Source organism: Helianthus annuus, chromosome 15 (genome assembly GCF_002127325.2).
Source record: "Helianthus annuus cultivar XRQ/B chromosome 15, HanXRQr2.0-SUNRISE, whole genome shotgun sequence".
Classification (NCBI taxonomy): domain Eukaryota; kingdom Viridiplantae; phylum Streptophyta; class Magnoliopsida; order Asterales; family Asteraceae; genus Helianthus; species Helianthus annuus.
The window spans coordinates 88,135,012-88,160,466 of record NC_035447.2 but is presented as its reverse complement, the minus strand read 5'-3'; the positions used below and the strand labels follow the sequence as shown (position 1 = coordinate 88,160,466).

The 25,455-nt window shown below is 40.9% G+C and overlaps 1 pseudogene; it reads left to right on the top strand.

The window, feature by feature from the left end:
* Nucleotides 1-20,605: 20,605 nt before the first annotated feature.
* On the top strand, nt 20,606-24,330 carry LOC110913936 (annotated as a pseudogene).
* Nucleotides 24,331-25,455: the final 1,125 nt, after the last annotated feature.

Genomic DNA, 25,455 nt, shown 5'->3' with positions numbered 1-25,455 from the left:
AACACTGGTTAACACTAGGGCTAACCAGCAGGGTCGTCTCGTATATGGGGTTCAATCTCCTTCTCTACTCGCTGATGACTGATATCCTGCAAAACAGAACACCGGTGACTCGCCACAAGGAGGAGAATAGGGGGGTTCTCCTTGTGACCACTATTCAGCGTTAGAATAAGTACTGTTCTGAGGAGAAATAGTGTATGTTGTAGGTGAAATGTAAGGAGAGCAGAATGTTCTACCTGAATGATGAAGGGTCCTATTTATAGCCGAAGGATGAAAGAGGGAGGAGAGGCCTTGACAGCTGCCACCGGGCGCCAGCTATCCGACTAAGAGGAATATCCTCTTGGTCTCCTCTGTTGTGGCCAGGATAGTGGATGACGTGGCAGGCTGTTATTCGTCTAGGTAGGAGATTAATACCGCAGCTGTCGGTCTGTCCTTAGATCGTGTTGCAGGTCCACATGGCGTCTGATTATTGGTGACACATGTTGTCCTTTTTGTCTGGAGGAACATCTTTGGTGCCACCTTGATATCTTCCAGAAGCTTCTAGAAGCTTCTGGTTACGCTTGCTGATGTAGGCGCCATGTCGGATAAAAAAGATGGTGTGGTCCCTGCCATGTGTGCATGGAATTGGGACTATACCTCTTCAAGTCCCCCCCCCCCCAGTCCAGTGTGCCTTCTAGTTGAGTTTATCGTCTATAAGGGATTCTGGACTTGCAAAATTTGAGCCAAAAGGGCGCATGGCGCATGATGGTAACTTTGCAAAGCTGAGCCGAGAACAGCGCATGGCGCATGATGGTAACTTTGCAAAGTTTAGCCGAGAACGGCGCATGGCGCATGATGGTAACTTTGCAAAGTTGAGCCGAAATGGGACGAGGCGTATGTGTCACACCCCCAAAATACCACATGCGGAAACCCCCGCGAGGCGTGTGACGTACCAGGCTCTAGCCACCAATCACATTGAACTGATAATAATAATTCAAATAAAAACTTGCATTCATTGAAATAAAGTGTTACAAATTATTTATTAAACTTGACATGTTCAGCGGAAACATAAATCATTTGTTCTGTTCTCAAAATTCAAGTGTGTGTAAGCCGTTAGATGTGTCTCGTGATTCCATGTATCTCGACCCATGACCACTCCAGCATCCCAGACAGCAAGTTCCAACGACATATACCTATAGGCCTGCAAGCATGCAGAAAAGTGTATCAGACAACGTTGGTGAGTTCAAAGTTTGTTAACACATTTAGTTACCAGATGTGAGTTTAAAACAATTCAGAGATTCGATGTTGTTAATAACTCGATTACCGCAGATGGCTCCAGATTATTTGCCCTTCCCCAATGCTCTATCAAACATTGGTCAAGTGGTTAAGGTAATTAGTTCACGACCGTCCTCCCTGGTACGGTGTGAGGGTGCCAAACCTAATAGCGCTATCAACTAATAACCCCGTTGCCTCCCCGACAACCAATTCGGTATATGATGGGACTTAATGATAGATATGAGTGTATAACCAACATCCCAGGTTTAACATTCCAGTCAAACCCATTTACCCGACATTCCTCCCTAGAACGTTTACCAGATGTCCCTCCCCGGGACGCATGCTTGGAAAAGAGCAGTGAACTCACCTTAGATTGCTCGGTATGTTACGTTACATTACCCGTTCCCAGTTGGTCAATCAAACCCTACCGTGGTTACCAAAAGACAATCAGTTTGTATGCATGTAAATTACATATTCCACATTCATGTTACACATGTAGCATACACACATCATTATATGAGTTGTAACAGTAGTTCATGAAATCCAACAGTAACATATGTTATACTATCACATAATTACCACATAGTACACTTTGCACCTCAGCCAGTAACTCATATTAGAGGTTTAGCACGTTCCCAGGTTCATATCATAAGTTCACATTTAGGAACGTGCAACTAACATGCAAGTCCACATACACATATCACATAACAGTCCAAACGTCACGTACACAAGTGTGTGGCCCAGTCATTCATGCCCACGTGTCTTGAGCGACCTGAATGGCCTTGTGTGATTCGAATGGTCTTGTGCGATCCGCACCACATTCGGCCCATATATCTTGTGCGATTGGGCCAATATGTGCAACCAATGCTTGTGCGACCCAGCCCAAACACCCGTAGCCCAATGACATATGCGGTCCATAAACATTAAACTAATGAACTTCTTGTGCGGCCCAATAATAAACAGTTCAGTTATGTGCGGCCCAACATGTTGTGCGATCAGCACAACTTGTGCGATCCACAGCATGTTGTGCGATCCGCACTATATTGTGCGATCATGCATAGGAAGACAGTATTATGTGCTTTAACAGCTGTACTTCAGCATCCCTATCTTGTGCGACTACCTTGTGCGATTGCTATTATGCGATCAGTTACAATTTCCCTAAAATCATGCAATCAGTTATCTAGTTTCCATTTATTCTATCCAATCAAACTATTAACAGTTTCTGATTGCTCCTTTATTCGATCAAATCAAGGGATTTCCAATCATTCTCATGAACCCTAATTAATTATCTAACCATGAACAACAACTTATCATGCACACATATCATCGGATCATCAAGCCATACAACTCGAGCATCAACAAGTAAACCAATTCATCAGGCAACTTCTCATGTCAATACAACTTAATCAATTACACACACAATTAAAATCATCTCCTTTAACATACATTCGATCCTAGGTTAACATATACCATCATTCGATCCATTAATCATAACAGTTCTGACCATCATATATGTTTACGTATAGCAATTGAACATATGACTCTGGTTCATGATCACGACATTCATCAATATTATTACTAGCATGAACCCTAGTTTTCTCATAGCAATCATAGAAATCAGAATACCGATAATCATACAATCAAGCATAACAGCACACTAACCGAATTGGGTGTTTGGAAACGAAGGAGACTTCGAATGATGAAGGGGGCTGCCGCCGGTCTTCGAAGGAGAGAAGGGAGAGTAGGGTTTGTGTGTTTTGAGTGTTTTGTGGAATAATAAGGAGTATACACCCTCATCATGGGTGTTATGCGTGCAAAGGGGAGGGCCGAACCCATCATGGGCTGCCCTTTGGGTTATGCATTCGAACAATAGTTTGGGCAGAGAGAGGAGTGTGCGATTGGAATCATTGTGTGCGGCCCAAAAGGGATTGTGTGATCGAGCTTAAGTTGTGCGACCAAGTTATAAACACATAACAACATAAAACATAACATTCCTTTAAAATCAACGTACCACATAATCACATCACGTACATACAGGTTGCATTCAGAGTACAACGAAAGGTTCTAAATTACGAGTTGTCACAGTATGAAGGTAACCTTGCAAAGTTGAGCCAAAACGGCGCATGGCGCATGATGGTGACTTTGCAAAGTTGAGCCAAAACGACACATGGCGCATGATGGTAACTTTGCAAGGTTGAGCCGAAATGGCGCGCGACGCATGAAGATAACCTTGCAAAGTTGAGCCAAAACGGCGCATGGCGCATGATGGTAACTTCACTTTTTGGAGGTTCTTCTAAGGGAAGTTTCTTGATGGAGATGAGGACAACTGATGTGACTGACGTTCCATCTGAGGTGGCTGTCTTGTCGGAGATGTGAGTAGTTGCTTTTTCAGACCTGTCAGTGTCACACCCCAACCGATGGCGGAATCATCGGGGCGCGGTACTGAGCGAAACAGATTGTCCAGAAGTTTCCACAACAACTATTATATAAATTCAGTTTAAATGACACGTCCCATACCGTGTCCCAAATAAATAAACAAGTTATCATAGAAAGCAACTAGGCAAATAATTTCGTTCCGACAACTCAGATTCAATTATTATTACAGACAATTGTTTATTATTTCTAGACTCCCTAGCCTCGATTTCATCACCACGCGCCTAAGCATCCTAGCAACTTAAGCACCTGTCACATACGTTAAAATAAAGTCAATACATAAAATGTAAAGGTGAGCACACAAGTTTAATAATAGCATATAGAGTTCGAATAGTTTACGCGTAACCAGGCACGTACACAGAGGAAAACGAAGCATGTTAATTATCGACATGGGACCATCGGTACCAACGACTGCGGGTTGACCGTCCGAGACGGTTCGCAATACATGATTACCACCGTAATCCATGCAAGTAATTGTCCTTAACAAACCCCGTATGAACGGGTGCTGAGTCCAAACTATAGTACTGTGTTGCTAAGGCAGGTAGATAGCACTCCACGTGTAAACATAATAAACAACATTCATTTAGTCAAGTAGCCTATGCAAATGGTTAGCGTTCAAATAGTTTGTGTTTGATTGTGATTTGATAGGTAACGTATGTAACACCCAAAAGTGCTAAAAGCAAAAAGGGATCGAGTATACTCACAGTGATTGATTATGGATTGAAGGGAGCGCTGAGAGTAGGGTTAGCCTGAATAGTTCGATAGCATAACAATGAGTAATGTGGAAAAATAAGACAAGTGTGAATGGATCGAATGGGCTGGTCGATTGAACGGCAGGTTCGATCGAACGGTCTATTCGATCGGCTGGCATATCCGATTGGACAGTCTTGTTCGATCGGCCGGTAGGCTCGATTGGCTGGGCCATTCGAGTGGATTGTTTCTTCCTCTGGTATGTTTGTGTTTGAGGATTTGAACTTTTGAAGTTTTCGTTGTAGTATATGAGAACACAAAAATGTCCTTACCTTTCAGGTCGATCGTTTGAACGGTCCGTTCGATCGGCCGGCTTAACCGATCGGCTGGGAAATTTAGAAGTAGTTCTCAACAGAATGTAGCTCGATCGAACAGACTGTTCGATCGGCTGGCATTCCCTGCTACGAACGAGTTGTGAAAACGATTAAATGTTGAAGAGTAGTATCTCATGATCCGAAGAGTAATGTTCACCAAACGCAGTTCAATCGAACATCCCTCCCTCGATACTATGCTTCATGAGATTTTAAATGTGTGGGACCATGTGCTAGCCGATCGGCTGGCCCGGTCGATCGGCTGGTATGTCCGATCGGCTGGGCTGTTCGAACAGCCTAGTCGTTCGGCCAGCAAGTCTGACCCGGTCGGCCTTTCGTCTAGCACTTGGCTGTTTGATTATTTATCATTCTTTCAAGGTATCTTGACAACGAGTTGAACTATGATACCTTCCGTTCCTACCTGTTTCTTTGGCTCGGACAGGAATCACCCAAGTTCGGCCGATGAACGGTTCGGAACGTTGGTTTAGAGTTTAAACCATTGTCGGTGAACCTTGTACATAGAATCCGAATCTTGAACCTTTTAACTGTTACAATGATTAGTTAGCCGGTTCAAGCTCCATTTCTAACAGTTTGAAGGCATTGAGTGTAAAAGAGTTGAAAGAAAGTTGGGATTCCTTCTTTCAATCCTTCACAACATGTGGATGTTTAGATCTTTGATGGATCTTAACTTGTTTATGTGGAAATCGGTTAGATCTAAGCTAATCATGGTTGAATGAGGCCAAAGTTTGATGTTCTTCTAGAACACCATGATGACATCACTCAAGAACACTTAGATCTTGGTGATTTCATGGTTAGAATCCAAGTTTTGAAAGATAGAAAGGTGTAGAATCAAGTAATGATAAAAAACGTACAAGAATTAGAGCGAAAACTTACCGGAGTTGAGAGAAATCTGAGAAAAGGTGAAGAAGATGGCTGGTTCGGTCAGAGCTTTCCAAAAATAGAAAGTGTGACAATGACAACCCTATTTATAGGCTCCAAAAGAGGAAAGTGGCAGCCGATCGGCCAGGAGCTCCGATCGAGTGGGCTGCTCGATCGGCTAGGAAGATGCTAGCCGATCGGCTGGCCTGTTCGATCGGGGTGCCTCCCGTTCGATCCGCGACCCACTTCGAGTATTTCGTGACGAATTTCGATGTTTTGATTTCGATGGACGCTGATACGAATACGATAGGGTTCCTAGTCAAATTACTTTCAGTCCCAATCACTATATCTACATATAAGCATCTGCATTTCACGTTTCGATTCGATTTTCGATTGATTTGCTTGAATACCACACCAAACATAAAGTAAACACGCACAAGTAACACATAAGGCACACACACACGTATAACAATACCAAAATTCGCATAATTCGAGTCTCGAGTTCGATGATTGTTAGATCGGTTTGATTACTGATTAGTTAACTTTATCGCATTGTTACTTCCTATCATTCACAGTCGTAGATCGGTTCGCGTTAAAACATTCGATTACTTCGATTCTTGCTGATTACAACACTTACTCCACATAATACAACTAAAACATAACATAGACTATCTACAGTCAAAGAAAGTCAAAGTTGACTTGGACTATGACTTTGACATTCGAAAACACGGGGTGTTACAGCCTCCCCTTGTTTAGGGAATTTCGTCCTGTAATTAGGCTTGAAGCTGCACATCACCGTGCATCGTTTAACCAATTTGACGCTTCAGATCTATTTAAACAACTGTGGGTACTTGGCCTTCTTGTCGCTTTCGAGTTCCCAAGTGAACTCCGCGCCTCGTTTGGCATCCCATCGGACCTTCACGATAGGGATGCGTGAGCGCCTGAGTTGCTTGGTTTGGCGATCCATGATTTCGACAGGCTTTTCCACGAAGTGTAAGGTTTCATTGACCTGAAGATCGTCGAGTGGTACGATTAGATCATGATCAGCAAGGCATTTTCGGAGGTTAGAGACGTGGAAAGTCGGGTGGACGTTACTAAGTTCCTCCGGTAGTTCGAGTCTGTAGGCAACTTTTCCGATCCTTTCCAGAATCCTAAAAGGTCCAACATATTGAGGCGCTAGTTTCCCTTTCTTGCCGAATCTGACCACACCCTTCTAAGGGGATACCTTTAGGAGTACGTAGTCACCAACGGCAAATTCAAGGGGCTTGCGTCTTTTATCGGCGTAACTTTTCTGTCTGTTCCGAGCTTTCACCAAGTTGTCTCGAATTTGGTGGATTTTGTCAGTCGTTTCTTGTAGAATCTCGGGACCGGTTAGTTGCGAGTGACCGATCTCGTGCCACACAATAGGCGATCGACATCTTCTACCATACAAAGCCTCGAAAGGTGCCATTTGAATGCTGGCATGATAACTATTATTGTACGAGAATTCCACCAATGGCAGGTGTTTGTTCCAACTACCACCAAAATCTATGACACACGCTCGGAGCATGTCTTCAAGAGTACGGATCGTTCTTTCAGTCTGTCCGTCGGTTTGAGGATGGAATGCAGTACTCAGATTAAGCGACGTACCAAGGGCCGCTTGAAACGTTTCCCACAATCGCGAAGTGAACCGAGCGTCACGGTCTGAAATGATGTCATGAGGCGTACCGTGATTACAAATGATCTCGTCGGTGTATATTTGGGCTAGTCGTTCCACCTTGTAGTCTTCTCGTATCGGAAAAAACTGGGCTGATTTCGTTAGACGATCAACTATAACCCAAATACTATCGTGACCTGATGGCGTGGGCGGGAGTTTTGTTATGAAATCCATAGCTATGCTCTCCCACTTCCATATAGGTATCGGCGGTTGTTCGAGTAAGCCAGAAGGTCTTTGATGTTCAGCCTTGACTCTTGCGCAAGTTAAACAGCTTCCAATGTAAAGAGCGATATCCCGTTTCATACCCGGCCACCGGTACTTATAACGCAGGTCCTGGTACATCTTGTCCGCACCGGGATGAATAGAATATCGGGACTTGTGGGCTTCATTCATGATGATTTTTCGCAGATCGGTCCGCTTAGGGATCCAAATTCGGTCCAGATAATAGAATATCCCATCGGATTTGCTTACTAACTGAGCTCCATCGTGATAGATCCTCTCTTTCTTCAATGTACGCTCGTTAAAGCAAGCATGTTGAGCTTCGCAGATAAGGGTTTCGAGATTATGCTGGGCTTGGATGTTTCGGGTACTGAGCACGTAACTCTTTCTGCTGAGCGCGTCGGCAATCACATTCGCCTTGCCTGGGTGATAACGAATCTCATAGTCATAATCGTTGAGAAGTTCTACCCATCGGCGTTGACGCATATTAAGCTCTCTCTGATTAAAGATGTGTTGTAAACTCCTGTGATCAGTGTAGATCGTACACTTAGTGCCATACAGGTAGTGTCGCCAAATCTTCAATGCAAAGACAACCGCGCCTAGCTCGAGGTCATGGGTTGTATAGTTCTTCTCGTGGATCTTGATCTGACGAGATGCGTAGGCTATATCCTTGTCTCGCTGCATGAGGACACAGCCGAGACCAAGGTTAGAAGCATCACAGTAGACAATGAAGTTGTCGCTTCCGTCGGGCAGCGTAAGAATCGGTGCGATGCATAGCATATGCTTGAGGGTTTGGAAGGCAGTCTCTTGTGCGTTTCCCCACATAAAAGGCTTGTCCTTATGAGTAAGAGCGGTAAGTGGCACAGCGATCTTGGAGAATCCTTCAATGAATCGTTGATAATAGCCCGCTAGTCCGAGAAAAGAACGAACTTCTGACGGGTTCTTAGGCGTAATCCAGCTTTTGACAGCTTCAATCTTCGCAGGATCGACATGGATACCCTGACTATTCACGATGTGACCCAGAAACTGAACCTCCTCCAACCAGAATTCGCACTTGGAGAACTTGGCATAGAGTTGGTTCCCCTGAAGTAACTCGAGACCCAAACGTAGATGTTGCGCGTGTTCGGCTTTCATTTTGGAATAGATCAAGACATCGTCGATGAACACGATGACGAAACGGTCAAAATAAGGTTTACACACGCGATTCATCAGATCCATAAAAACCGTGGGTGCGTTGGTTAGACCAAAGGGCATAACAACAAATTCGTATTGGCCATAACGGGTTCGAAAAGCGGTTTTAGGAATGTCTTCCTCTTGAATCCGTAGCTGATGATATCCTGAACGCAGGTCGATCTTAGAGAAACATGTTGCACCTTGTAGCTGATCAAACAAATTGTTGATTCGAGGCAAGGGGTATCGGTTCTTGATGGTTAGCTTATTCAATTCCCGATAGTCGATGCACATCCAGAACGACCCGTCCTTCTTTTTGACAAAAAGGACTGGCGCGCCCCAAGGAGAGGTGCTTGGGTGAATAAAGCCTTTTTCGAGTAATTCCTGGAGTTGATTCGAGAGTTCCCTCATTTCGGATGGTGCGAGTCGGTAAGGGGCTTTGGCAACGGGGTTAGCTCCAGGAATAAGGTCGATACGAAAGTCGATATCACGACTCGGTGGTAGTCCGGGAAGATCGTCAGGGAACACCTGAGGAAATTCACGAACCACTGGAACGTCCTTGACTTCAACTTTCTTTTTCTTTTCCTTCTCCGCTACTACAATGTTGGCCAAGAAGGCTCGGTATTCCTTGCGGAGATACTTGCTGGCTTGAATACATGACATGAGTTTGAGGCCTTTCGATGCTGTTTCACCGTACACACACAGTAGATCACCATTCGCAAGCGAGAATCGAATCATCTTTTCAAAACACACAACTTCAGCATGGTTTTCACGAAGAAAGTCCATGCCTATTATGACATCAAAACTTCCGAGTTGCATCGGAATAAGGTCGATTGGGAAGATGTGATTGTTGAGTTCGAGAGTACAATCACGGAGTACTGAATTAACGGCAATAGTTCTTCCTGTAGCGACTTCGACTTCAAATGACGAGGACAGATAGGAGCGCTTACGACTAAGGAGCTTCTCGAATTCAAATGACACAAAGCAGTTATCGGCTCCAGTATCAAACAAACATGATGCATAAATACCATTCACAAGGAACGTACCATTAACGACGTTGTTATCTGCCTGAGCCTGACGGGCATTGATGTTGAAGGTTCGGGCATGGGCTGCTTGCTGCTGTTGCTGCTGTTGCTGTTGTTGCTGTTGTTGCTGAGGCTCTTGCTTAACCACCCTGTTCGGGCACCTGTTTGCAAAGTGGTTAGGGTCTCCACATGCAAAGCAGACTCGAGCATTGGCTGCCGGTGCTTGAGCTGCTTGTTGGCCTTGAGGGGCAGGGAGTAGAGCTTGGTTGACATTGGCTTGAACTGGGGCTTGACGGGGACCATAGCGGCAGTTCGCAGTGAAATGACCGTAAAGGTTGCAGTGAGCGCAAAAGCGACAGGCTAGACCCACTGGATGATGATACGAACATGTCGGGCAGAGTGGGTGAGGGCCTGTGTATGCACGCTTCGCTGGCGGTGCATTGATCACTGGAGCTGAGCGGTGGTGCTGTTGCGGTGGCTTGATGCAGAGACTTGGTTGGCTTATCCCAGAAACCAGACTTTACTCGCTTATCATTGATCTCAGCGGCGAGTAGGTAGGTTTCTTCGATCGTTGCTGGCTTGGCGGCTTGAACAAAGTCGGCTACGCAATCGGGCAGGGCTCGAATGTACTTCTTGATGGCTTGATCTGAGGTCTTGACTTGATCAGGACAGATGATGCTAAGCTGCTTGAAGCGGGCAGTGAGAGTAGCGTTGTCTCCATCCTTCTGCTTGATTCCCCAGAACTCGTCCTCCAGCTTTTGGCGTTCATGAGGAGGGCAGAATTCGTCGATCATAATTGCCTTCAACTTCTTCCATGTTAGCCCGTAAGCTACATCATTGCCGCGCTTGTTTCGTTCGGCCGTCCACCAGTCTAGAGCACGAGACTGGAAGACGCCTGTAGCATTGAGAGTGCGGAGATGTTTGGGACATCCGCTCTGGCGCAGAGTGACTTCGACTGAGTCGAACTAGTGGAACATGGCTGTAGGACCATCTTCGCCGGTGAACTCTTTTGGTCTGCATGCTTTGAACTACTTGAAGCTGAAAGCAGCCTTGCTTGACTCCTTAGGGTTTTCAGCTCGGGATTCTTCTGACGACTTGCTAGCGTTTTCATACACCTCACTCATAGCTTTCGCCACGGTTTTGGAGATAATAGCAGCGAGGCGTCGGTCTCTCTTTTCTTGGCGAGTCAAACGGTGTCGGGATCCAGACGACGACATGGTCTTCATTAGACATCGTCACGAGACTCAACACAACGAAATCGAATCTCACCTCACACGTCTAATACTGTCTAAAGCTTAGAATCACGTCGAATCACACCTCACGTAACATATAGGCACATAATCACAGATACACATAACCATTGAGCGCAGAAGTACACAGAGCACAGAATCACAGAAGCGTAGAAGCACATAAGCACATAGAACATAGAAACACATAAGTACTTAGAGCACAAAACACAGAAACACGTAAATACCTAGGCACTTAATCACTGAAGAGGTCAGAAAACAGAAACCTATCCCTCAAAGCTCGCGTGTCGTTCGATTAGCATGTCGAATAGCATCGTATTAGCCTAACTTAGTCGTATAGCATAACATAGTATGATATCGTCTAGAGTTGCGACAACTGGATGTCGAATTGAGATAGAACAGTAAATGCGAGTCATGTGTGTCAATTGAAATAATAGCAAAATCGAATAATATCCAAGATATAAACACAAAACAGAGAAAGCACACATAAACACATAAAAATCAACAAGTCACCAAAGTACACGGTTGCGGTTCTCAGAGTCGAAACACATAAAATCGAGAGATAGATTGTCTACGGCTACTAGACAACGACTACCCAAGGCAACTCGACTATTCACAGTAGACCTGTCATCATTTTTGACTCTAGAGGTCGTGTTTCTGCCTCGATTCTTGGGCATTCCACACGCGTTCCCTAGGTCATACTTGTGAGTTCAGGTCGTTGGAGTCCGTCGAATGCCTTGGTGTGATGGAATAATACTCGGAACAAACTGCCAAGGTTAGGGTTTCACCCCTGGCTTAGCAATTTCTTCCTTGTTTTAGCAAAAATTGAGGAGATTATTCATCAAAATATGGATTTCACTCCTGATTTGGTATAATTCTCCTCGTTTATTGGCGAAAATGTCGAAATGAAGGAGTAAAATCCCCATAAGTCAGGAAATTTAGTCGGGAGTTTGCGGTTTTCACACCTATTCCTGACCGAATCGCCTGACTTTAGTTGAAAATTTGAGTGCAGTGATAGTGAAGAATTACAGAATGACACATAAACTGGGTCTATTGGTTCCTAACTATAGTCTAGGTCTCTAAGACAGCGACCCAGACTAGGTCGTGTCTAACCTAATTCCCTATAGTTATGGCTCTGATACCAATCTGTCACACCCCAACCGATGGCGGAATCATCGGGGCGCGGCACTGAGCGAAACAGATTGTCCAGAAGTTTCCACAACAACTATTATATAAATTCAGTTTAAATGACACGTCCCATACCGTGTCCCAAATAAATAAACAAGTTATCATAGAAAGCAACTTGGCAAATAATTTCGTTCCGACAACTCAGATTCAATTATTATTACAGACAATTGTTTATTATTTCTAGACTCCCTAGCCTCGATTTCATCACCACGCGCCTAAGCATCCTAGCAACTTAAGCACCTGTCACATACGTTAAAATAAAGTCAATACATAAAATGTAAAGGTGAGCACACAAGTTTGATAATAGCATATAGAGTTCGAATAGTTTACGCGTAACCAGGCACGTACACAGAGGAAAACGAAGCATGTTAATTATCGACATGGGACCATCGGTACCAACGACTGCGGGTTGACCGTCCGAGACGGTTCGCAATACATGATTACCACCGTAATCCATGCAAGTAATTGTCCTTAACAACCCCCGTATGAACGGGTGCTGAGTCCAAACTATAGTACTATGTTGCTAAGGCAGGTAGATAGCACTCCACGTGTAAACATAATAAACAGCATTCATTTAGTCAAGTAGCACATGCAAATGGTTAGCGTTCAAATAGTTTGTGTTTGATTGTGATTTGATAGGTAACGTATGTAACACCCAAAAGTGCTAAAAGCAAAAAGGGATCGAGTATACTCATAGTGATTGATTATGGATTGAAGGGAGCGCTGAGAGTAGGGTTAGCCTGAATAGTTCGATAGCATAACAATGAGTAACGTGAAAAAATAAGACAAGTGTGAATGGATCGAATGGGCTGGTCGATTGAACGGCAGGTTCGATCGAACGGTCTTTTCGATCGGCTGGCATATCCGATTAGATAGTCTTGTTCGATCGGCCGGTAGGCTCGATCGGCTGGGCCATTCGAGTGGATTGTTTCTTCCTCTGGTATGTTTGTGTTTGAGGATTTGAACTTTTGAAGTTTTCGTTGTAGTATATGAGAACACAAAAATGTCCTTACCTTTCAGGTCGATCGTTCGAACGGTCCGTTCGATCGGCCGGCTTAACCGATCGGCTGGGAAATTTAGAAGTGGTTCTCAACAGAATGTAGCTCGATCGAACAGACTGTTTGATCGGCTGGCATTCCTTGCTACGAACGAGTTGTGAAAACGATTAAATGTTGAAGAGTAGTATCTCATGATCCGAAGAGTAATGTTCACCAAACGCAGTTCAATCGAACATCCCTCCCTCGATACTATGCTTCATGAGATTTTAAAAGTGTGGGACCATGTGCTAGCCGATCGGCTGGCCCGGTCGATCGGCTGCTATGTCCGATCGGCTGGGCTGTTCGAACAGCCTAGCCGTTCGGCCAGCAAGTCTGACCCGGTCGGCCTTTCGTCTAACCCTTGGCTGTTTTATTATTTCTCATTCTTTCAAGGTATCTTGATAACGAGTTGAACTATGATACCTTCCGTTCCTACCTGTTTCTTTGGCTCGGACAGGAATCACCCAAGTTCGGCCGATGAACGGTTCGGAACGTTGGTTTAGAGTTTAACCCATTGTCGGTGAACCTTGTACGTAGAATCCGAATCTTGAACCTTTTAACTGTTAGAATGATTAGTTAGCCGGTTCAAGCTCCGTTTCTAACGGTTTGAAGGCATTGAGTGTAAAAGAGTTGAAAGAAAGTTGGGATTCCTTCTTTCAATCCTTCACAACATGTGGATGTTTAGATCTTTGATGGATCTTATCTTGTTTATGTGGAAATCGGTTAGATCTAAGCTAATCATGGTTGAATGAGGCCAAAGTTTGATGTTCTTCTAGAACACCATGATGACATCACTCAAGAACACTTAGATCTTGGTGATTTCACGGTTAGAATCCAAGTTTTGAAAGATAGAAAGGTGTAGAATCAAGTAATGATAAAAAACGTACAAGAATTAGAGCAAAAACTTACCGGAGTTGAGAGAAATATGAGAAAAGGTGAAGAAGATGGCTGGTTCGGTCAGAGCTTTCCAAAAATAGAAAGTGTGACAATGACAACCCTATTTATAGGCTCCAAAAGAGGAAAGTGGTAGCCGATCGGCCAGGAGCTCCGATCGAGTGGGCTGCTCGATCGGGGTGCCTCCCGTTCGATCCGCGACCCACTTCGAGTATTTCGCGATGAATTTCGATGTTTCGATTTCGATGGACGCTGATACGAATACGATAGGGTTCCTAGTCAAATTACTTTCAGTCCCAATCACTATATCTACATACAAGCATCTGCATTTCACGTTTCGATTCGATTTTCGATTGATTTGCTTGAATACCACACCAAACATAAAGTAAACACGCACAAGTAACACATAAGGCACACACACACGTATAACAATACCAAAATTCGCATAATTTGAGTCTCGAGTTCGATGATTGTTAGATCGGTTTGATTACTGATTAGTTAACTTTATCGCATTGTTACTTCCTATCATTCACAGTCGTAGATCGGTTCGCGTTAAAACATTCGATTACTTCGATTCTTGCTGATTACAACACTTACTCCACATAATACAACTAAAACATAACATAGACTATCTACAGTCAAAGAAAGTCAAAGTTGACTTGGACTTTGACTTTGACTTTGACACTCGAAAACACGGGGTGTTACATGTCAGGCACGTTTTCGTCGTCTGTCAGGCGCGTGGCAGCCACGCGCCCTAAAGTGGAGGCGATGGTTGTTCTCTCTCCTGACGTGTCAGTTTTTTATTAAGTGTCTCCCTGCCTTCCTGACGGTCCACTACCCATCGCATTTAATGCGATGGGTATAAATAGGAGACGGTTATCGTCTTTCCAACATTTTCTCTCCACTTTCAAATTTCAAATTCCCATATTAATAGAACATATAGATACGTGCATAGATATTATACCAAACGCACAATCACCTGCCTCAACAACTTTAAGCAAAACTAAATCAAGGAATTAGCAGATTTTAGAAATCAGCAGACCTTTATTCTCTCATCAACATTTCCTGGATTTGCCCTTTGAATTGGAGCTCAAAATGCAAGGAGTCAGTATCATCTTCATCGCTATCAAGCTGAAGGTTAAAAAGATCTTGGAGGTCAACTGGATTTAGACCAAGTGCATTCTCCCTTGATATCTTTTGAACACTACCATCAGACTTGATCAAAGTCAATTCATGGGTCTGTTTGTCAGACTTCCACTTTACTATTTTTGGATCTGATGGGTTTGTTGGGAGAAGTTTTATTTGAGAGGAGTTTGGCGATTGAGGCCTGCTTGCCAACTTCTTAAATGCTTGAGCAAATTGAGCTTGTAGTTGCAACGAAGCATCATCCAATCCATATCGTAATTGATTTCTGATAGACTCTTTTCTATACTCAGCATACCTATTTTCATCTTCCTCATCCATCGGTTGTTGTCTTTTTCTTTGGTTATAGGCAGCGATGGATACATCTGTTGATGAGAACAACTTTTTAGATGTAACGGTCTGTCGACGTATAACAGTCGTTTCATCTTTGTATACTGGCTTTTTAGGAAGGGATGGATCTGTCTTTCTTCGCTCTTCTAACTTACTGTAAGCTCGATCAATATACTGCCTAGACCATTTTCCAAATTGTCTAGCAGTCCCAACCTTAGCTGCTATAAGTTCTGCATTCATTCTCTTGTACTTCAACACTTCATCCACTTCAACCTTTTTGTATTGTTTCCAGTTGGGAGCAGATTTTGGCATTTGAGGATCTTTATTCATCTTTTCAATTCTATTAACTTCTTCATTAAGAGCCTCAAGGAGTCAGTCTTTGAAATCAGGCCTGTAGGCTTCGTAGGGCTTGGTTTCCATGATAGTGTTCAAGAAATCATTCCTTAATGTGTTTTGTAGCTCAGCATTTGGTGACAGATTTGACATATTCTTACTCAGGTCTCTAGCAAATCTTCCAACTTCTTGACTTCACCAAGCCAATGTTGCATGCGAGCTGATAACTTAACGTCTCCTAGCCTTTTACACTCTTCATTTGCCTTATCTTCTGCTTGCTTGCCCTTTAGCTTCAGATATTCATAAATATTCTTTGGAGTTTCGAATCCCTGAAGAGATGGGAATGTTCTTTTGGATGGATCATCCTCTGTGTAAAATTGAGTCATTTCATCTTGAACTGCAAGCAGTTCCAGAGGGAAAGTTACTGCCAATGGGTTGATCTTTGTTGATGGAGGTGGGACGAATGGTTTGGGTGAAGTTTGAATGAATGGAGTAGCTAATAACGGAATTGGTGCGGGTATATCTTTTTCTTCCTCCTCTTCTTTATGCACCATGAATTTTCTCTTTCTTGTGTAAACATATTTTGGAGAAGGAGGAGTTAGGGAAGAAAAAGGTGCTATGAGTGTAAGGGTTGATTGTGATGGGAATTGAAATTGGGTAGAATCAGTGGATTAACTAACAACTGTTGAAACAACTGGTGTCTCAACCGCTGTTGTCTTAACATGTGTTGAAACATTTGTTGCATCAACAATTGTTTCAGTGGAGGTTGGCAGTGGTGATGAGGATTTTGTATTCTGTTTTTGACAGGTGGTTTTTCTGGTGAGAGTTTTGTTTTAGGTGTATCAGAATCTGACTTCTTAGGTTCAGCAGTGGTTTTAAGTTTCACACCAGTGGTTGGTTTTTCTGGTGGTGATATTGGTTTAGGAAATATGACAATAGGAGATTCGTTGTGTTTGTGTGATTTTCTTCTATTTCATGTTCCAATGTTGAGCACTTCATCTTCCTCTTTTGTATGCTTCCTCTTCTGCTTTCGTTCAATCTCCTTATCTGTCTGTTTGTTAACGGAATCATCAATTCCCTTTTTCTTACCAGTATCAGATTTTCCAGGAGATTTTGCAGAAGTTTGCTTGGCAGGCTTTGGATTTTGTTTTGGCTGATTCCTTGGTGTTGGTTTGCCAAAGTTTTTCATGGAATCCTTTTCCCTCTTTTCAGCATCATCTTCATCGTCTTTTTCAAACACAGGTGCAGGGGTAGTACCAATTAACTTTGCAATGCATTCTTTTATGCCCTTGATGTCAGCCTGTGTGTCTGTGTATCTTGCTTCAACCATAACTCTAATTAGCTTCATGTGGGAATTAAGTTGAATCTCAGCCAGTTCCCTTTGAGCTGCAAGAATGGGTTGTACCGAATTCCAAAGCTTTTGGCATAACTGCTGATGAGAAGGTCGACTTTTGAAAACATCCACCAACTGCTTCAATTGATCTTTCATATCAGCAACGGTTGTTTCCAAGTTAGATATCCTGTCCATCAAATCCTGGTAATTTAATCCATCACCTAACTTAGTAGGATCATCTGAATTCCCACCAGAGGTGGTTGTATCTGCTTTTGAAAGAGGAGGTATCTCCAAATTTGTCACACCCTGTCTTTTGCGGAAGCGTATGATGTGTGACTGGTTTAATATCATTGCATTCAACCGTAATAAACAACTACATGATCAAAACGATGTTCATCCATTCATAAAATTTATGTATTACAAACATTGTTTGTTCAAGTTTTTAAAACACAACCTTCGACTAGGTTACAAACCAACAAAAGCGAATGACATCTAAACTTCTAGTTACGACACTTGCGTCCAAGATCCATCCTGTTACCGGAAATACATGTAATTTTGGAAAACATCAACAAAAAGTTGAGCGAGTTCATGCGTCTTGTTTGTGTAATGTAATTCTTGTAAATCTTTGAAAGACTCCTTTGTAAACAGGTATGAAAAGCGTGTATGAACATGAATGTTTTACAAGGACTTTAAGGCACAGGGAGCACTCGTAATGGCTCCTTTAAGGCATGTGAGGACATAGGGAGTACTTGTTATGACTCCTTGAGGACATGGGGAGTACTTGTTATGACTCCTTGACTGTGTCGCTCACCCTCGACTGTGTCGATTTCCCTCGACTATGTCGATTAACCTCGACTGGGACTCCGAAGCACTACTAGGTACTAGTTGTGACCATGAGTGGGGTTCGGCCGTACCCGTTAGATCTAACCCTCGTCCCTAATTAATGAATGTTTTTAATGGCTTGGTACTAGTTTTCACCAAGACTTTATGGCATTCTTAGTATTTAGTCTATGCTCACATGATCTAGTATTTCATAGGCATTTCATACCGTTTAAGTATTTGTACATGTATTTCACCCCTGAGAGTTATAAAACCAAAAATAGTTAAAGAAAAGGGGGAGCATGAACTCACCGTTTTGCGTCTTCAGTTCTCGTAACTCAAATCTCGTCAGCAAACACGACTACCTACAATGTGCTAGGGTCTGTTAGACGAGCGGGCCGTGCCTTGCCTTAGTATTCATGTTTTGAGTTACGTTTACTTTATGTCTTCACAACATACAGAGTTATAATATTTTCAAGTATTTTGTTTTCATGTTTCCTTCCCAAGGATGGGAGTATTGCATACATGTATTCTCGTATTCTTGTATTTGTAGTTTCCAAAATAATATATTTTCACTTAGAAAATATACGTAGACTTGTATTGTCCAAAAATAATGTATCATCAAGAAAATATATATTTTTCTTCAAAAATCATATATCTTCTAAATATCCTAAGAAAATATATTTTTACTTCCAAAGTAATATATTTCCTCTTTGCCGAAAATATGATATACTTTGTAATAATAACGAAAATCATATTTTCACTTCTTTCATTTCCAAAATAATATTTACCAAAAATATATTGTAACGGTACTTCTCGGAATATTTCGTAAGTTACGTTATTGCGTTTGGTTTTACAATATCAAGTGTGTAACTTATATATTCGATTTTATGTAATTTTTGGTATTATTGTGGTGTTTGTAAATTCTTGGTATTTGTAAGTTATATTATTTTCCCTAAAATAATATAACTATTTCACATAATCACACACAATGTCTTAAATGTAAATATCTATACTATATATAATATACATATCCAAAGGACTTCTTAAAGTCATTGAAATTTTCTTAAAACATCTCTAAAGCATGGATCTAGGGTTTTTCTCCATCACGTTTCTACTACTGCAATTCCTCATGGAAATCATTGGAATCAAACTCAAGTCTAGGTTCTAGTACACAAATATGGAGAAACCACATTCGTGCCTTCTCTTCTGCTACTGAATCGCTTCAGATCCGGACATGGATTTTATTCCAAGGTTCGATTACACAAATATTTCACATGTTTCTTACTCTAATCAAAGGTTTCTTACATATGTAAGTCGTTTTTTTATTTTGTTAACCGACTGATGGCCAAAATCGTTGTTTGATCACGATTTTATGGGATTTTCGGTCGCGTTATTTGTAAGCCAGATTTGATGACGATTTCATGTTATTTGGTTCTGTATTGAATTCTGAATTGGATTATCCAGACATCAGTTTAAGATTCTTCAAGTTTTGTGAAGAGCGGTCTAATTTACTCGACACCTAGAGGTAAATTTAAGATTCGTGAATATTATTGCATGTTTACACTTTTGTAATGTGTTGTTCTATGGCAACAATCTCCAAGGATTATTAAATGTTGCAGCATTTGCGATTTCTGGGTATGGTTCATCTAAAGGAAGGCATTGTAATCAACATTTCTTGTTATTTTCTTATTATGGTTCATCTAAAAGTAACTGCTTAAAGTATATGGGTTTGGTTTGATAAGAAAATAGTTTGGTGAAAGAAAACCTTTGATTGATATGTTTTTACAGCCAAAGACGTAAATGTAAGAACTTGTTTTTGCAGAGCGTTTTTATTTAAGCTATTGTATATTATCGGGGGTTTTGTTTTTATCAGGTTGTACAAAGCATCATAAGCGAGCTTGAATCACAAGGGGGCTTTTGAGAATTAATTCAAGGGTTTCATCGCTGGCTACCTGTTGTGGGCTAAGGTTCGTAGGTTACGAGATTTCTTATTTTGTCTCTTGGTTGAATCATTTGTAAGTTACGATTTCTCGGATATTGTTTACGATTTGGTAGCCATTTTTGTCGACCTAGAACCCTAATCCCTATTGTCTTGCGTCTGCAGTTCATCTCGCATCTATCCACGTTCTAATTTCATCATGGAATCAATCATCCACTTTAAAATCTTAGATTTCCGGTTTATCTTTAAGTAAGTTATGATTTTCGTTTCCCTTTTCTAAATATATAGATAACACATTTTTATCTTAGATTTATAAATATCCACGATGAAGGATGATGCAATGAAGCGGTTGGTGAAGGATGATGAATTGATGTCCATTCAACATCTAGGTCTATCTCACTTTCTTTTATAGCCTTTTGTAGTGCAAGAACATAAAAAATAATAAAAACTTTCTGTATTTTATGTAAAGAGACTGATTCAGTGACTTTAAACCTGCACCCGTGTGGATAATCTTGATATACATTTTTTTTATTTAGGGTTATTTTTTTAGGGTTCTTGACAAAATTGGGGGGTTTATTTGATTTTACAGAGATAAAGATTAAGTTATGGTTTATGGGTGTTTTTTGGGTCAGTTAAACGGGTTTTGGGTTAATTGGGTTTTCGGAATTTCAAAGCAAAACCGACCCGTATCTTTATTCGCTTGTTCGGGTTCCGGTTCAAATTTCGGTTTAACTAGGTCTGGTAGATTGGGTGTTCGAGTTGCTAAATTTGTTTCTTCAGTAATTTAATTGCAGTTTGTAGTACATTGCAGTTTTTTTAGTAATTTAATTGCAGTTTGTCCACCACAGCTTGTTGTTAGCCTGAAATATAATGCCACTGGTTCGCTAGCGAGCAGCAGCGCACGTTCCACCACTCGGTCTCACCAGGTATGCACAAAGTGGGCAAATTGTTTCGGTTGCATGATTTTTAGGTTTTAATTTTTATTTTGTAATAGTTGTTAAATGCTTGTTTTGCAAATTTTTGAAAACTTTCTGATCAGATTAACGCAACCATGAGATGGGATTGGTAAAGGTAAAGGTAAATATATCCTTATTTTAAATGGTACTGATGTAGTCAGATCATTCTTAGTTCAGGTATCTTAAGATTATACTAAGACTATAACTAGCTTGGTCTACTTTTGATATTGGATACAAGGGACTGCTATTGTTACTTGAAGCACAAAAAGAATGAATACCCATTTACCTCTCTTGGAGCTTATCAAGATGGCTTTAAACATTGCTCGTGGAATGGAATACATCCATTCGCAAGGCGTTATTCACAGGGATCTGTAGCCTGGAACTTACCGTTGGCATGTCTCCAGCTTAAAATTGCCGATTTTGGCATCGGTTGTGAGGAGGCGTATTGCGATTTTTTGGCAGATGATCCTGGAACTTATCGTTGGATGTCTCCCAAGATGATTAAACGGAAATCCTATGGTCGGAAAGTTGAGTGTACGGATTTGGGCTCATTTTATGGGAGATGGTGGCCGGGACGATCCCATATAAAGATATGACTCCAATACAATCTGCATTTGCCGTAGTCCATAAGGTATATCGTCTTCATTTGTCACATATATACATTGGTGTGCTAAACGGGTCGTGGGTTGAACACGGCACGAACCCGAAACACTGCATGAACCTGAAAATTGTGTCTGGCAGGTGAACCTGAACATGTGTCAGATACGGGATTACAAAATATTTAGTGTATGCACACCTATAGATTATCAATAATAATTAACTAAACCAAACATACCAGGACAAAGTTTAAGGCTTTATTGAACCTGATCCAACATACCAGGAAAGATAGTTCTTGTGTAAACTTTTCCCTTGCAGCAATAAGAATCTGAAATTTTCGACGATCGCATATGTTACATGTTACAATCGATTTTAGAGATAGAGAGAAACTAGAGAGCTTGGTTTGAAAAAGCGTGCCTCAGGCGTGAGGCACTCGAGGCGTTTGAAAAACACTTTTATTTTTTTTGTCTTACATGAAGCGCTGAGGCTATAACTGTTGATGGAAAAGAAGGTCCACCTGATGTTTGCGTCATTGAGTTGGGGGGTATAAGTTTTTTTTTTGTGTTCATACATGTTTTTTGGTTATTTTATTAAAAAAATTAATTTATTTTATTGTAGGAGATATTGAATCTATGCCGTTTATTGAAGCTTTTGGACAATTCTCTTGCCGCGTTGGTAAAATATATGCATATTCTTTGACTCATGAAGGATGAACAGAAAGTCAGAAACAAAAGTTTATAACTTATGTTGTATTTATTTGGTGCTAGAAACTTTTAACTTTTTTTCTTTTTGCAGGTTAAGTTGTCAACCGGAGAAATGGTTGATCTTTATACCCTGGTGTTTACCAAACACCGCCAAAAGGCATAACCAATGGAAGGGTTTGTTCGGAAGGCTCGACTGGAAGGGTTTCAGCTGGTGACTATGTTGAATCCATCTGTCCTGCAAGAACATAATGTTCCAGTTTACAGCGTATTACAGGTTCGATAAGCAAAATCAATAACTTAATAAATACCGATACATTATGAATTGTCCCTTCACATATTTCTCGTTTTTCAGGAGCCTGGGAATTTTGTCATCACCTTTCCTAGATCTTATCATGGAGGTTCCAACTTTGGTGAGCCTAATATATACTCCAAATTGATTTTTGTTAATTCTTATTATTCTTTGTTGTTTTATAAATCTTCTCTTGGTCTTTGAAGGTTTAAATTGTGAGGAAGCTGTGAATTTTGCACCCGTTGATTGGTTATCTTATGGTGGTTCTGAAGCGGAGCGTTATCAGCATTATCGCTGACCTGCTGTTCTGTCTCATGAACAGCTTCTTTGTGGGGTAGTCAAGGTGTGTATGTTATTTAGTTTATTGTTATTATTTTTTAGTTTTGGTAAAACAAAGTAAGGTTAGAATAGCTGGAAACTGGAAGTTAACAAACTTTGAGGTTTTAAAAAATAAAAAAAATTAAAAAAAGTTCCTTAGATCTCCATAGTCCAAGTTTAGTTATATCTTGAGAGAAAAATTTGATCTTTTGGGAATAGAAAAATAGTACTAAGTTTTCATTGGTTCTTTTTTTATGTAGATGATTTTCCATCAATGATCTGGGATTTGGGGACTAATAGCGCAGGCCAGTTAAAGTACACCCGACCATACTTGATTGAACTCATCCGATATATAGCAGGTATGGCCGAAATGATTTAATCGCGTGTCGTTTGTGGTTTTTCGTTTATAGAATGTTGTTGATTCATTTAGTGCTGTTGATGCAGCAATATAATCATTCAGGGAATTACTATTTTTGCACCAGTTAGATCTCTGAATACTGATGGAATCAACCTCGGTAGTGACTTATGTATACTTTGACTTTTTAAGTCAAACTTAACTTATTTTTGAATTGAAATATGTTATGCATTTGATCTCAAATGTCACCTGATCAGATATTTTTAGAGATGTCTATGACGCGTAGACACGCATCTCAATTTTCTGAAATTTTCATCGAGTTAACTCGGATTATTTTCGAAGTCAAACTCATTACATTTGACTTGAATAATGCTTTCACTTTTGGGATTAAAAAATATGATCTTGGTAAAGTTTGTGACAAATATTTTTAATAATTATCCAACTAAATTCTTTTTCTTAAAGTAAATGAGTAATATGTTTGACTTGAATGAAATTCTGTTCTTCTAGATTCTTGCACAAATACATGAATTGAGGACTGTTACATTGTGTCTGGGGACAATTGTGTAGCTGTGAAGAGCGGTTGGGACGAGTACGGGATTGCGTACAGTATGCCGACCCAACAACTTGTAATCCGGTGGCTCACATGCATTTCACCAACGAGTGCGGTCATTGCTTTAGGAAGTGAAATGTCGGGCGGCATTCAAGACGTCCGAGCCGAAGACATTGTAGCCATCAACTCCGAGACAGGAGTCCGGATCAAAACCGGTGTTGGAAGAGGTGGGTTCGTGAAAGACAAATACGTAAAAGGGTTCACCATGCACACCATGAAATGGGCATTTTGGATGATGGGTAACTACGGGTCCCACCCTGATGACAAATGGGACACGAATGCGATCCCCATTATCCAAAACATAAACTACCAAGACATGGTGGCGGAAAATGTCACCATGGCGGCTAGATTGGAGGGGATTGCCAGTGATCCTTTTACGGGGATTTGTATATCGAATGTGACTATTGGAATATCATAGTTTACATAAGTAATAATAATGCAGTATGGATTGGTATGAATGTATGTATGTATTCTTTTATTTCAACTTCATTTTAATCAAAATTTGAATTTAGATAAAGATGGTTGAAACTAAAATGTGATGAAGTACATACGATTATAAAATTCATTCTGAAAGCTACAAGTTAAATAATCAAACAATAGTTGCACTGTACATGATTATTAACTTACATAACAGGTGAAATCTGCCTATCTACCTTTCTTTTTTTGGGAGAAGGCAATTGCCATTTATGTATTAGCTTCCTGTGATAGGGCATTTGTGTAATTCATGTCTACTTGAAGGGCATTTGTGATATTTATCTTCATTTCATTCAACAGAAACATTAATTATAGTTGCTAAAGATTTTAAACGTCAAAGTTTTTATTTTTTACCTGAAATCCCATATCTTTACTCATTAGCCAATTTAAAGATTTTTGTTTGAATTTTGTATTGTATATTTAAACATCAAGGTTTTTTTAACTGAAATCCCATATCTTTACTCATTAATTATATTTTGGGTTGAACGTTTTAGCTTGTTAGGAAAAACAATCCAAGGCGGATTCGTTTGATTAGTTTTGAGCTTTTGGTTGTGCTTTTTTGGCTTGGCGCAGCTAGGTTTGTTTACATCCTTTTAAAACTCTTTTAATCTCCATGACCGGTTTTGAAGTTCCTTAACCGAAAATTTAGATTTTAGTTATGACCTAACTGAACTGAACCTTCTTATACACACCCTCAAAATTAGTAACAAGTGTGTGTTTTCCGTTGCATCGCGAATTTGGTTTTGATTATGGCTCAAAACCGAACCGCCTCATACATAGCACTAAACTCACCAACCTAAGTGATGTGTTTCCCGCCGCATCGCGCGGGTAAACGACTAGTATATTCTAAGTACATATTTACCCATTTTTATTTGTAAAAAACCAACCTCCAATGCTTGTATTTTTGTTACAAAAATCTATGGAAAAGTTTGTATGGAAAATCATAGTTAAAAAATACACTTGTAAACACTTGTTTAGAAAATCTTTTCTAAGTGTTGGTATTTTTAGAAAATTTTGCCATAGTTTCCCCTAAAAATGTAGGTTTCCATGCTTTCAAGCATATCATTTTCTTTGGTAAAATCATCACCAATCATCAACAAATCATTCAACACTTATCATTTTTCAAAAATATGAAATTTACACTATGTCATG